The 13,053-nt window shown below is 36.9% G+C and overlaps 1 pseudogene; it reads left to right on the plus strand.

Annotated features, from left to right (window-relative positions):
- Positions 1-8,135: 8,135 nt before the first annotated feature.
- On the plus strand, positions 8,136-9,072 carry LOC112584329 (annotated as a pseudogene).
- Positions 9,073-13,053: the final 3,981 nt, after the last annotated feature.

Here is a 13,053-nt window from a genome sequence, read left to right on the forward strand (position 1 = left end):
AAAATTTTTAATGTAATTTTTCATCCAAAATTTCTCTTTTTGAAATATATATTCCTAAAGTTTTTTAGTATTTATTTATTTTTTCCTTTTATTATTATTAATTTTTACTTTACAATATAGTATTGGTTTTGCCATACAATTTGGAAGATCCCCAAAAGTGGGAAAAATTAATTAGCTACATTCTAGGAAATTGTTTAGTCTTTCAACACAGTTAACTACTACTACAGTTAACTACTGTGATGAAAGACTAAACAATTCCTCAGTTCAGTTCAGTTCAGTCGCTCAGTCATGTCTGACTCTTTGTAACCCCATGAATCGAAGCACGCCAGGCCTCCCTGTCCATCACCAACTCCTGGAGTTCACTCAGACTCATGTCCATTGAGTCAGTGATGCCATCCAGCCATCTCATCCTCTGTCATCCCCTTCTCCTCCTGCCCCCAATCCCTCCCAGCATCAGAGTCTTTTCCAATGAGTCAACTCTTCGCATGAGGTGGCCAAAGTACTGGAGCTTCAGCTTTAGCATCATTCCTTCCAAAGAAATCCCAGGTCTGATCTCCTTCAGAATGGACTGGGTGGATCTCCTTGCACTCCAAGGGACTCTCAAGAGTCTTCTTCAACACCACAGTTCAACAGCATCGATTCTTCAGCACTCAGCCTTCTTCACAGACCAACTCTCACATCCATACATGACTACAGGAAAAACCATAGCCTTGACTAGATGGACCTTTGTTGGCAAAGTAATGTCTCTGCTTTTGAATATGCTATCTAGGTTAGTCATAACTTTCCTTCCAAAGAGTAAGCATCTTTTAATTTCATGGCTGCAGTCACAATCTGCAGTGATTTTGGAGCCCCCAAAAATAAAAAGTCTGACGAACAAAGGTAGTGGAGGTGATAGATTTCCAGTTGAGCTATTTCAAATCCTGAAAGATGATGCTGTGAAAGTGCTGCACTCAATATGCCAGCAAATTTGGAAAACTCAGCAGTGGCCACAGGACTGGAAAAGGGCAGTTTTCATTCCAATCCCAAAGAAAGGCAATGCCAAAGAATGCTCAAACTACCACACAACTGCACTCATTTCACATCCTAGTAAAGTAATGCTCAAAATTCTCCAAGCCAGGCTTCAGCAATATGTGAACCGTGAACTTCCTGATGTTCAAGCTGGCTTTAGAAAAGGCAGAGGAACCAGAGATGAAATTGGCAACATCTGCTGGATCATGGAAAAAACAAGAGAGTTCCAGAAAAGCATCTATTTCTGCTTTATTGACTATGCCAAAGCCTTTGACTGTGTGGATCACAATAAACTGTGGGAAATTCTTCAAGAGATGGGAATACCAGACGACCTGACCTGCCTCTTGAGAAATCTGTACGCAGGTCAGGAAGCAACAGTTAGAACTGGACATGGAACAACAGACTGGTTCCAAATAGGAAAAGGAGTGCGTCAAGGCTGTATATTGTCACCCTGCTTATTTAACTTATGTGCAGAGTACATCATGAGAAAATCTGGACTGGAAGAAACACAAGCTGGAATCAAGATTGCCGGGAGAAATATCAATAACCTCAGATATGTGGATGACACCACCCTTATGGCAGAAAGTGAAGAGGAACTAAAAGCCTGTTGATGAAAGTGAAAGTGGAGAGTGAAAAAGCTGGCTTAAAGTTCAACATTCAGTAAACGAAGATCATGGCATCCGCTCCCATCACTTCATGGGAAATAGATGGGGAAACAGTGGAAACAGAGTGTAGCTAATTAATTTCCCCACTTTTGGGGATCTTCCACATTTTATATTCCTATGTTCTATGACTACTTTGTTGTGATTCAGACTCTTTCATTACCTGATCAATATGTACAGCAAAATGTGCTATCAGCTTGTACTTGGCTCCTGGGAACTGGATTACTAAATTAATCTTTTGATAATTTGAGCACAGATCATAATTCTTTTGATGGTATTTGGGTATCCAGTTTTTCCTGTAGTACTGGGTTGGCCAAACATTTCATTCAGATTTTTCTACTGGATGTAACATCACAGAAATACAGACATATCGAGCCAAAATTTCAGAATCAATTATTCTGGAACTTTGGACACAAGCAAATGTTTCCAACAACCAAGCGAGTGTTGAATAAAGAAAAATCAACTGAAAACCATAGGAGAGGTTTGCAGCATTTTTATTTTCCCTTGTTCAGCCCCATCTCTGGATTTGCATTGGTCCTGATGGTGGCAACCCCATGTTCACTGTGTGGGACCTTGTTTACTAAGTTCAAGTAAAGTAGAACAGACCTTATTCTCACTTCTGCATTTTATGATTTTAATAGCTTAATTAATGTGTGGCTTGCTGTGATTTTCCTTATTCTAAATAACATCCATATATGTTTCTACTTCCATATTTATGAATTTTGCTCTCAGAATTTTGTTATTGCTGCCTTAAAGAATGGCACTCTAATATTAGGAAGTTCAAATATCTCCCAAACATGTAACTACACTTGGAAGGAGGAGAAAGGTAAAAGTACTCTTCATGTATATGGGGAACAGGCATTTCTATACAAGAGTTGTACATCGAACCTAGAAACAATCCATGCTGACATGGCTGGGAGCAAAAAGTGTTCCAGAACAGATGATGCTGAGGAAAGGGAAAATGAAGATGGAAGATTGCCTAATGTATTTATTATTTTTGAGGATATAGTTGCACTTCTGGATTCTAGACTGAGTTGGGAATACGGAAAAATATGTGAATACTTATGCAATTATTTTAATGGAAATTGATCCCTGTGGATACAAAATATTGTTAAATAGAGAAAAAGCATGTAGACAAAGATGTTGCTCAGCTTGAAAAATAATTTCGTTGTCAAAATAGTGTAAATTAGGATAAAATTTATCCTTATTATCATTATAAAAGTATGAACAATATAATAAAAATGAGAAATATTAATAGAAATTATTTTTGTGGTGGTGATTTAGTCTCTACATTGTCTCAGACTCTTTGCAACCCCATGGGCTGTAGCCTGCCAGGCTTCTCTGTCTATGGGATTACCCAGGCAAGAATACTGGGAAGTCTCCTCTGTCTCCTGCATTGCAAGTACATTATTTTACCCACTGAGCCACTGGGGAAGCCAACAAGAATACAGGAGTGAGTTTCTATTTCCTTCTCCAGGGCATGTTCCCAACCTAGGGGAGGAGTAAGGATATAAGAAAATAAATAACTAATTTTTCATACTAGAAATCCAATAGCCTAAACTGAAAATGTCATTTAAGAAATAGTAATAAATATCAAGGGGGACAAAAGCTAATACTGGAAGTCTCCAGAGAATAAGAGTTAATCATAGGCGAGGGATGAAGCAGGAGGCTACTAATTTTCATTGGCAGAGTTCCAGAATTTTTCACTTTTTGAACTTTGTGCATATATATCTTTAATTTTTTTAAAAAAGCAATTTTATTACAGTGGTATTTCAGGTTGAAAAAATAACACAATAATTAAACCACTTTTTACATATTTTTAAATTTTTATTTATTTATTTGACTGTACCAAGCCTTAGTGATGGCACGTGTGATCTTTGATTTTTGTTGCGGCATGCAAAAACTTGGTTGTACCATGTGAACTTTTTTTTTTTTTTTTGAGGCATAGGTCATTACAGAGTATTGAGTAGAATTCCCTGTGCCATCTCCTCTAAATTCTCTCCATTCTTACTGCCCAGACTTCCTGTTGCTATGCTTGGTCATATGTAGTGAATTTGCCTTATTTTTTGTTCTGTTATATCTTCATCAAAATTTTTGAATAAACTTCATCAACTCTCCTATCAAGATAATTCCATTTTTAATTCATCACATATATTTATTCAGTTACTACTTAATACCAAGGTTATTCCAGATCCTAAAATTATATGGATGAAAAATGTAATAGACAAGGTTCTACTATGATGCAACTGGAATTTTGCAGGAGAACCCGATTTAAAAAGTGAAGAAATAACATATAGAAATAAATATTGATAGAATTATAAGCAATAAAAGTCTATACATAAAATCTATGAGAAGAGAAATGTCTCCTCACAAATGGTCACTTTGCAAATTGACTTTTTTATGGAGATATATTGGGTTGCTCAAAAAGCGAATTCAGGCTTTTCCATGAAAATGTTAAGGAAAAATCCGAATGAACTTTTTGGCCAACCCAAGATAATCTGAGGTCTCGAGTTTGGTGATGGAGTGAGAGCAGAGGTGGGCAGAGAGGTGACAAAGAGCTCGAGAATGAAATATAAAAAGAAAAGAGTGGAAGAACGTGAAGATAGGACAGGAAGGAAGTGAGGAGTTATATCAAGGATTCTTTGCTGATCCCTGGTACCTTGCCATTCAATTATGTTTCAGGACATAATTTTAGCAATAATGTGGGATAATATGAATTAAATTTTAGAGAACATATTTTTATCTTCTCTGTAGAAAATGGATTGGATGAGGGAAGGAAGCAAAGATTATTTAGACATCTCCTATAGGCTATTATTAAGACTAGGTGGAAGGTAATGGTTTATTGGATTAGAATGGTGTCAGTTGTAGCAGACACCGTCTTCTAATTACAAAATGTTTCCTGCTGAACTGAAAAATAGATACATGCATTTCACTTTTCTTTTCTTCTTCTTTTGTTTTTAATGTATATTGGTCATGGACAGGTAGGGCAACTTAGTATTTTTTTTTAATTCCTATGGTTTGCAACTTATGAAAATGAGAAATGAAAGTGTAGTCCCTCAGTTGTGTCCAACTCTTTGTGACCCCATGGGCTGTAGCCCACCGGGGTCCTCTGTCCATGGGTTTCTCCAGGCAAGAATACTGGAGTGGGTTGCCATTCCTTTCTCCAGGAGATCTTCCCAATCCAGGGACTGAACCCTTGTCTTCTGCATTGCAAGTAGATTCTTTACCATCTGAGCCACCAGGGAAGGCCTCATACAACTTAGAGCTGCCTTAAAAAAAAAAAAAAAAGTGTTTTTGTCTTGTTCTATATGGAGCTTATGGATTAGAATTTCTCCATTCAGTCATTTTTCATATAGTCTTAACATCTTGTGCAACGTTCTCAGGGAAAACTTTCCTTAAAAAAAAAAATTTAAATCAGTTAATCCTCTTGAGACACATGACATACTGCTTAAAAATGGATGATACATATAATCTTAAAGCTACAAAATAAACAGCTGAGCTTTCCATGCAAGACAGAACCATTTCAAAATAAAAGGAGCCTGAAATCTTCTCTTTTTATACATTTTTTTCTTAACTTCTTAAAAAAAGAAAAAAGACTATTTGTTTTGCTCTAATTTTGAAAAATATGCTCCAAGTTAAATAAAACATAAATTGGAGAATATTTCCTATCTTAAAAAAATGAGAAGAAATGAAACAGTTTCTTACTGTGACAGAATCCTTGAATTTACATATTTGAGTGTGTATTACTGAAGCTGACGTTGTTTGAATAAGAATGCAAAATAAAAGAATGGGTTAAAGCAAAATATAAAAACATGGTGGATAGGCAACATTAGAAATTGCCTCTATCCTGGAACTCATGTCAAAAGAAGAAAGTCAAGGATGAATTGCTACTAAAGACATTAAGGTTTGGGGGAAAAGTCCGTTTTTATTTTAATTAGAATAACTTTACTACATGAAACTGGAAGAAATATTCAACCCCTGCTTATCAGTTGAAATAGGATGACATGCAATTAGAAATATTTTTCTTTCACAAATAAACATTAAATTGACTTTTAAAACTTACACTGAAGGCATCAATTGTTCTATTGTAATAAGAAATCTTTGAACCTTTCATTTCCTAGAATCTGGCTTTCAATATATATTCTTCTCAGCATTAAACTGAATCTCAGAAATGCTCTTTATCAAATGAATGCTGTTTACCTCAGATAATTGTAAATGCGTGTTCCTGTAGTGCACAGAGTCAGTGTACATAATGTGGATTATGACACTGGACTGAACTTGGGAAATTATTTTTGCATTTATCAAGCAATCATATTGAATTTAATAGAATTGAAGCCTTTCAAAAGCTGTCTAATTTTAATATGATAAGAGAATCTCTTATCTTGTACCTGTAAATTGTCTAAGCAGTTACGGAAGCCCTTGGGACTGTGTGCTTGTGCTTAGTCGCTCAGTAGTGTCCGACTCTTTATAACCCCTTGGTCGGTAGCCCACCAGGCTTCTCTGTCCGTGGGGATTCTCCAGGCAAGAATACTGGAGTGGGTTGCCATGCCCTCCTCCAGGGCATCTTCCCAACCCAGGGACTGAACCCAGGTCTCCTGCATTGCTGGCCAATTCTTTACCAGCTGAGCTACCAGGGAAGTCTCCCTGGGACTGTAATAGTAGTTAAACAATGACTATTTTACTTTTACCCAGCAAGAATTTATTTGAGATATATGAGGAAGAAAACAATGTTGTCAAGGAGTTTAGAATACTTGTTTAGAATGTTGTAATTTAAGGTTAGGCTAGTGTGTGTGCCTAGTCGCTTAGCTGTGTCGACTCTTTGTGACTCCATGGACTGCAGCCTGCCAGGCTCCTCTGTACATGGGATTCCCCAGGAAGGATACTGGAGTGGGTTGCCATTTCCTTCTCCAGAAGATCTTCCTGACCCAGACATGGAAGCTGGGTCTCCTGCATTGCAGGAAGATTCTATACCATTTGAGCCACCAGGGAAGCCCCTATAAAATAGAGTAACCATTTATGAATCTACCTCTGACAAAATACTCTGGCAGTTTATATAGCTCATCACAATTTGTTGATATTTGCCTATACATTTCACCTTAAAAATAGACTAACTTTATATTTCTAAAATCTCACTGAGTATAAATTTTACTTAGAATATAAACACATTTAGAAAAAAGGATCCATTGAAGAGGATAGAAAACAAAGGAGGTAAAAGAAGGAAGACAAAGGTTTTAGTTGCATTGTATTCATTTATAATCATTTGAGATGTTTGCATATTAAGTCCAGAATTGGAATATAGAAATATAATGGGGATAAAATCGTTTCAGATATGACATCATATTATTCTTAAGGAAAATATTTTCATTCTCTAGAAAGAATTGATGATACACTTTTGTGGTGATGAATGTAAGATGTAAGGATGATTTTGAAGAAGATAAAAAAATAAGAAAACAAGATGGAGAACAGAATTTCAAATTGTCATGTATTGAACCAGAAAGAAATGAGGTTAGGGGTGAATAAAAAAGAAGTGGCTCCCATGGCAAGAGGGGGAGACACATGGAGCAGTGATGCACCAGGCATGTCTAGATAATATTTTATTGCTTTAAATACCTTATTCTAGAACCTTGCTCATTACTTCAGATATTTAGTAAAGTGTGCTATATAACACACTCCATGCAGGAAGATATGCTTTGTATCTGTTTGAGTGAATATCAGAAAAAAGAGCACAGCCAGAGTGAGTAAGATGAAAGTAAATTCTAATCTTCAGGCAGAGTGGAAAAAGCAGAACTAAAAGTGGTAGTGAGGATTTAAATATTGAAGTGTATAGAAGTTTGGTAAAAGTAATTCCCATTTTATATAGGCTAGGGATATTTAGGTCAAGTTATGTTAATTTTTAAAGGTGAAAATTTCACCTCAGGTGAAATCTGACTTCCAGAATTACAAAGTTTACCTTAAACTGTAATAAACACAAAAAGAGATGTTTGGCAGAGTAGAATTAATCATCTTCCTGTAAATTGAAGATAATGACATTTAACCTTTCTTAAGTAAATGGCTTTCTGAAGATCTTTGGAGGCTCTGTGTAGCTTTAGAATCTGTGACCCAAGAAGATAGTTCCATCACTTTGTATTTTCATCCATATAAACATAAATGATTCTTTTAATAATGAAAGAAGAAGAAAGTTATGTAAATAATTTAATGTATACTAAATAGATTGGAAACTTTGAAAATACAGAAAATACAAGTTAAGATACTATTATTTTCTTTTTGTTTCTATTTTTATATGATTATCAATGTACTATGTTTTCCTTTTGGAACACATGAATTTATTACACTTGAGGAAACAAACATAAAACCTCATGAATTGCACTCAGTGAAATTTTGAATAAAGATTATATGAGTACATTTTTATAGGCTGTTATTCCTTTTTGATTCTTCTTTCTTTCTTTTTTTAAATAGAAGTCAGCGATGAGAAACCGCACAACAGTAACAACCTTTATTCTTCTTGGACTAAGCAATGATCCCCAGTTACAGGTGGTTATTTTTCCTCTCCTTTTTTTCACTTACTTATTGAGCGTCACTGAAAATCTAATCATCATCACCCTTACCCTGCTAGATTCACACCTCAAGACACCCATGTATTTCTTTCTTCGAAATTTCTCATTTTTAGAAATCTCATTCACAACTGTCTGCATCCCCAAATTTCTTGTCAGTATGGCAACAGGTGATAAGACCATTTCTTACAATTGTGCAGCACAGCTGTTTTTTTACTATTCTCTTGGGTGCAACCGAATTTTTTCTTCTGGCTGCCATGTCCTATGACTGCTACGTGGCCATCTGCAAACCTCTGCATTACATGACCATCATGAGTGACAGAGTGTGCAACGTACTGGTCTTTGCCTCATGGTTGGCTGGTTTCATAATACTTTTTCCACCACTCCTTGTGGGTCTCCAGCTTGATTTCTGTGCAGCCAACACTGTAGATCATTTCGTCTGTGATGTATCTCCTATATTACAACTGTCTTGCACAGACACAGATAAAGTAGAAATAATGATGCTTCTCTCAGCCATTTTAACTCTCCTGGTTACTCTGGTGTTAGTGATTTTCTCCTACACAAACATCATTAGGGCTATTCTGAAGATACCTTCTTCTCAAAAGAGGAGGAAAGCCTTTTCCACATGTTCTTCTCACATGGTGGTTGTGTCCATTTCTTATGGAAGTTGCATCTTCATGTATGTGAAACCCTCTGCCAAGCAAAGAGTGTCTTTAAATAAAGGGATAGCTCTGCTCAGTACTTCTGTTGCCCCCATGTTGAATCCTTTTATTTATACACTGAGAAACAGACAAGTGAAATATTCTTTTAAGCTCATGATCAAAAATATTGAGGCTTTCTTAATGAAGTGAACAACATTAGTGACATTCTTGAGTTTATAAGTAGAATAAATCAAGAAGTGTGAAATTTGTTGTACATCTCTGCTATGTTTGTGTTTTACATAATATTACTATCTTACATGACTTACAATGTTCATTGTGACTTGCCTAAAAATCCCAGTCTAACTTTCACTTCTATTTTCTCCTCATGCTCAGATCACATATACATTTCTTATATATGATCATATTCATTTGCCTTTTGATTTGGTGACTCTGTTGATTTCCTTTAAAAATTTCCTCAGAGGAAGACAAAGTGGGACTTCAATTATCCATGTTCCTTCCCACCGTTCAGAAATTTAGAGATTCAATTTGGTGTATATTCTATGCAGAGTTTAGTACCCTACCTAGATTTAATCACCTAATCAGCTTTTCTGTAGTGGATTCCAAGTTTGAATTCTGAATAGAGATTTGGAACAAACCGATTTAATGCATTTCTTAAACTACACACATTGATAGTTTCAAATTTTCAACCAGGCTTGGACTTCTGGTATATGTTTAGAAACAGATTGAAGAAAATCTAGAGATGTTAAGGCATTACTGCCGTGCAATAACCAGATAAATTATTGCTAACATTAACTAATTATTTATAATGGCCAGGTTTGTGAAATGTACTAGCCTGCATCTTGAAAACAGCATAAGACATGTATTATCATACTCACTTATGAATAACAATCTCTAGTCTATTTAAAGCTTAACTAACTCGCTGGATTAGAATAATTAATGTTGTAAAAGTAACCATAGTACCCAGATTCAATGATTCCCTATTAAAATAGATCAGTTTTCATTCCAGTCCCAAACAAGGGCAATGCCAAAGAGTGTTTAAACTACTACACAATCACACTCATTTCACATCCTAGCATGTAATGCTCAAAACCCTTCAAGCTAGGTTTCAACAGTAGGTGAACTGAGAAATTCTATATGTACAGGCTGAATTTAGAAAAGGCAGAGGAACCAGGGATCAAATTGCCAACAGCTGTTGGATCATAGAAAAAGCAATGGAATTTCAGAAAGACATCTGCCTCATTGAATATGCTAAAGCCTTTGACTGGGTGGATCACAACAAACTGGAAAATTCTGAAAAGATATGGGAATAGCAGACCACCTTACCTGCCTCCTGAGAATGTACACATGTCAAGAAGCAATAGTTAGAACTGGGCTTGGAGTAACCAACTGGTTCAAAATTAGGAAAGGAGTACATCAAGGCTGTATATTGTCACCCTGCATATTTAACTATTATGCAGAGTTCATCATGCGAATGATGGGCTGAATGAATCACAAGCTGGAATCAAGATTGCCAGAAGAAATATCAATAACATCACATATGCAGATAACATCACCCTTATGGCAGAAAGTGAAGAACTAAAGAGCCTCTTGATGAAGGTGAAAGAAGAGGGTGAAAAGCTGGCTTAAAACTCAACATTCAAAACACTAATATCATGTCATTGGGTCCCATCACTTCATGGCAAATAGATGGGGGAAACAATGGAAACAGTGAGAGACTTTATTTTTTTGCACTCCAAAATCATTGAGGATGGTGACTGCAGCCATCAAATTAAAAGACATTTCTTCCTTGAAAGAAAAGCTATGAAAACCCAGACAGTGTATTAAAAAGCAGAGACATCACTTTGCTGACAAAGGTCCATCTAGTCAAACTATGGTTTTTTCAGTAGCATGTATGGATATGAGAGCTGGACCATAAAGAATGCTAAAGAACTGATGTTTTCAAACTGTGTAGTGGAGAAGACTCTTGAGAGACCCTTGGACAGTAAGAACAAACCAGTCAGTCTTAAAGGAAGTCAACCCTGAATATTCTTTGGAAGGACTGATGCTGAAGTTGAAGTTCCAAAACTTTGGCCACTTGATGCCAAGCATTGGAAAAGACCCTGATGCTGGGAAAGACTGAGGGCACAGGGAGAAAGGGACGCAGAGGATGAGTTGGTTGGAGGGCGTCATCAACTCAATGGACATGAGTTTGAGCAAACTCCGGGAGATAATGAAGGACAGAAACCTGGCTTGCTGCAATCCATGGGGTCATGAAGAGTTGAACATGACTGAGCAATTGAAAGACAGAATCAAAATATCCATATTTTTCACAGAACTAGGACAAATAATCTTAACATTTATATGGATCCAAAACAGACCCATAATTGCAAAATGATCCTGAGAAAAAGATCAAAGCTGGGAGTATAACTCTTCCATATTTCAGACAATACTTCAAAGCCACAGTGATGAAAACAATGTGCTATGGACACAAAAACAGACACATAGATCAATGGAACAGAATAAAGAGCCCAGAAATACACTAACTCATCTATGGGCAGTTAGTTGACAACAAAGGAAGGAAGAGGGCTTCTCAGATAACACTGGTGGTAAAAGACTTGCTTGCCAATGCAGGAGACATAAGACATGCAGGTTCTATCCTGGGGTTGGGAAGTTCCCCTGGACGAGGGCATGACAACCCACTCCAGTATTCTTGCCTGGAGAATTCCACGGACAGAGGAGCCTGGTGGACTACAGTCTGTGGAGTCACAAAGAGTTGGGTGTGACTGAAGTGACTTAGACTGCAGGCACGCATGCACAAAGGAAGGAAGAAGGTACAATGGAGAAATGACCATCTCTTCATTAAGTTTTGAATATCCATTCACCCATGATGGTCATATCTTGGTGGTGGCAAATTATGCTGTAGTTTACATGGGGGCCCTTATATCCTTTTGAATAAGAGTTAATTTTCTTCAGATAAATGCCAAGAAGTGGAATTTCTAGATCATATAGTAGTTCCATTTTTAATTTCGTTGTGAACTTTATAGTATTTCCCGTAGTGGCTACATCATTTACATTCCCACCAATAATTCACAATTGTTCTTTCTCCACATCACTTATTATTTGTTGTCCTTTTTTATAATAGTCACTCTAAAATGTGTGAATTGATATCTCATTGCAGTATTAGTTTGCATTTCTCCAATGATCACAATTTTGAGTTATCTTTTCATGTGTCAGTTGTCCATCTGCATGCCTTTTTTGAAAAATGTCTATTCAGCATTTCCACATATTTTGCCAATATTTCAAGTTATTGATCAGTTGGTTGCATCTACACTATTTTGATTCTGTATACTAATCTCTGTCAAGTGTTCAGCTCTTCAGAGAAACTGCAATTTGACCACATTTATTGGGCAAACTGATGAGCAAAAGTCAGATTTCATCTCTCTCATCTCTTCCTGATCCCTGGGACCTAGTTAAAGGATGTAGTCACTGAATCCAACTGTTCCCAGAAGGGAGTTATCTCCTTTCATTTCTTCTTGGTAGTGATCTGAATAAGGGGTTTGGGGATAAAGAGATACACACATCTACTTGGAAAACCCAAGATTCCATCTAGATTATTCTTGGGGATGATATTTTACTTTCCCCTAACTACATTCCCTAGTCATTCTGATTGGCACAACTTCCAGGTGGCAACATCTTCACAGAGGAGGACCTTATGGATTTGCACTTAATTCTGGTCCAGTTCAGTTCAGTTCAGTCGCTCAGTCATGTCTGACTGTTTGCAACCCCATGGACTACAGCACGCCAGACCTCCCTGTCCATCACCAACTCCCAGAGTTTACTCAAACTCATGTGCATTGAGTCAGTAATGCCCCAACCATCTCATCCTTTGTCGTCCCCTTCTTCTCCTGCCTTCAGTCTTTCCCAGCACCAGGGTCTTTACAAATGAGTCAGTTCTTCAAATCAGATGGCCAAAGTATTGGAGTTTCAGTTTCAACATCAGTCCTTCCAATGACTATTCAGTACTGATTTCCTTTAAGATGAACTGATTGGATCTCCTTGCACTCCAAGGGACTCTCAAGAGTCTTCTCCAACACTACAGTTCAAAAGTATCAATTCTTCCATGCTCGGCTTTCTTTATAGTCCAACTCTCACATCCATACATGACCACTGGAAAAACCGTAGCCTTGACTA

Source organism: Bubalus bubalis, chromosome 4 (assembly GCF_019923935.1).
Source record: "Bubalus bubalis isolate 160015118507 breed Murrah chromosome 4, NDDB_SH_1, whole genome shotgun sequence".
In the NCBI taxonomy this organism is placed as follows: domain Eukaryota; kingdom Metazoa; phylum Chordata; class Mammalia; order Artiodactyla; family Bovidae; genus Bubalus; species Bubalus bubalis.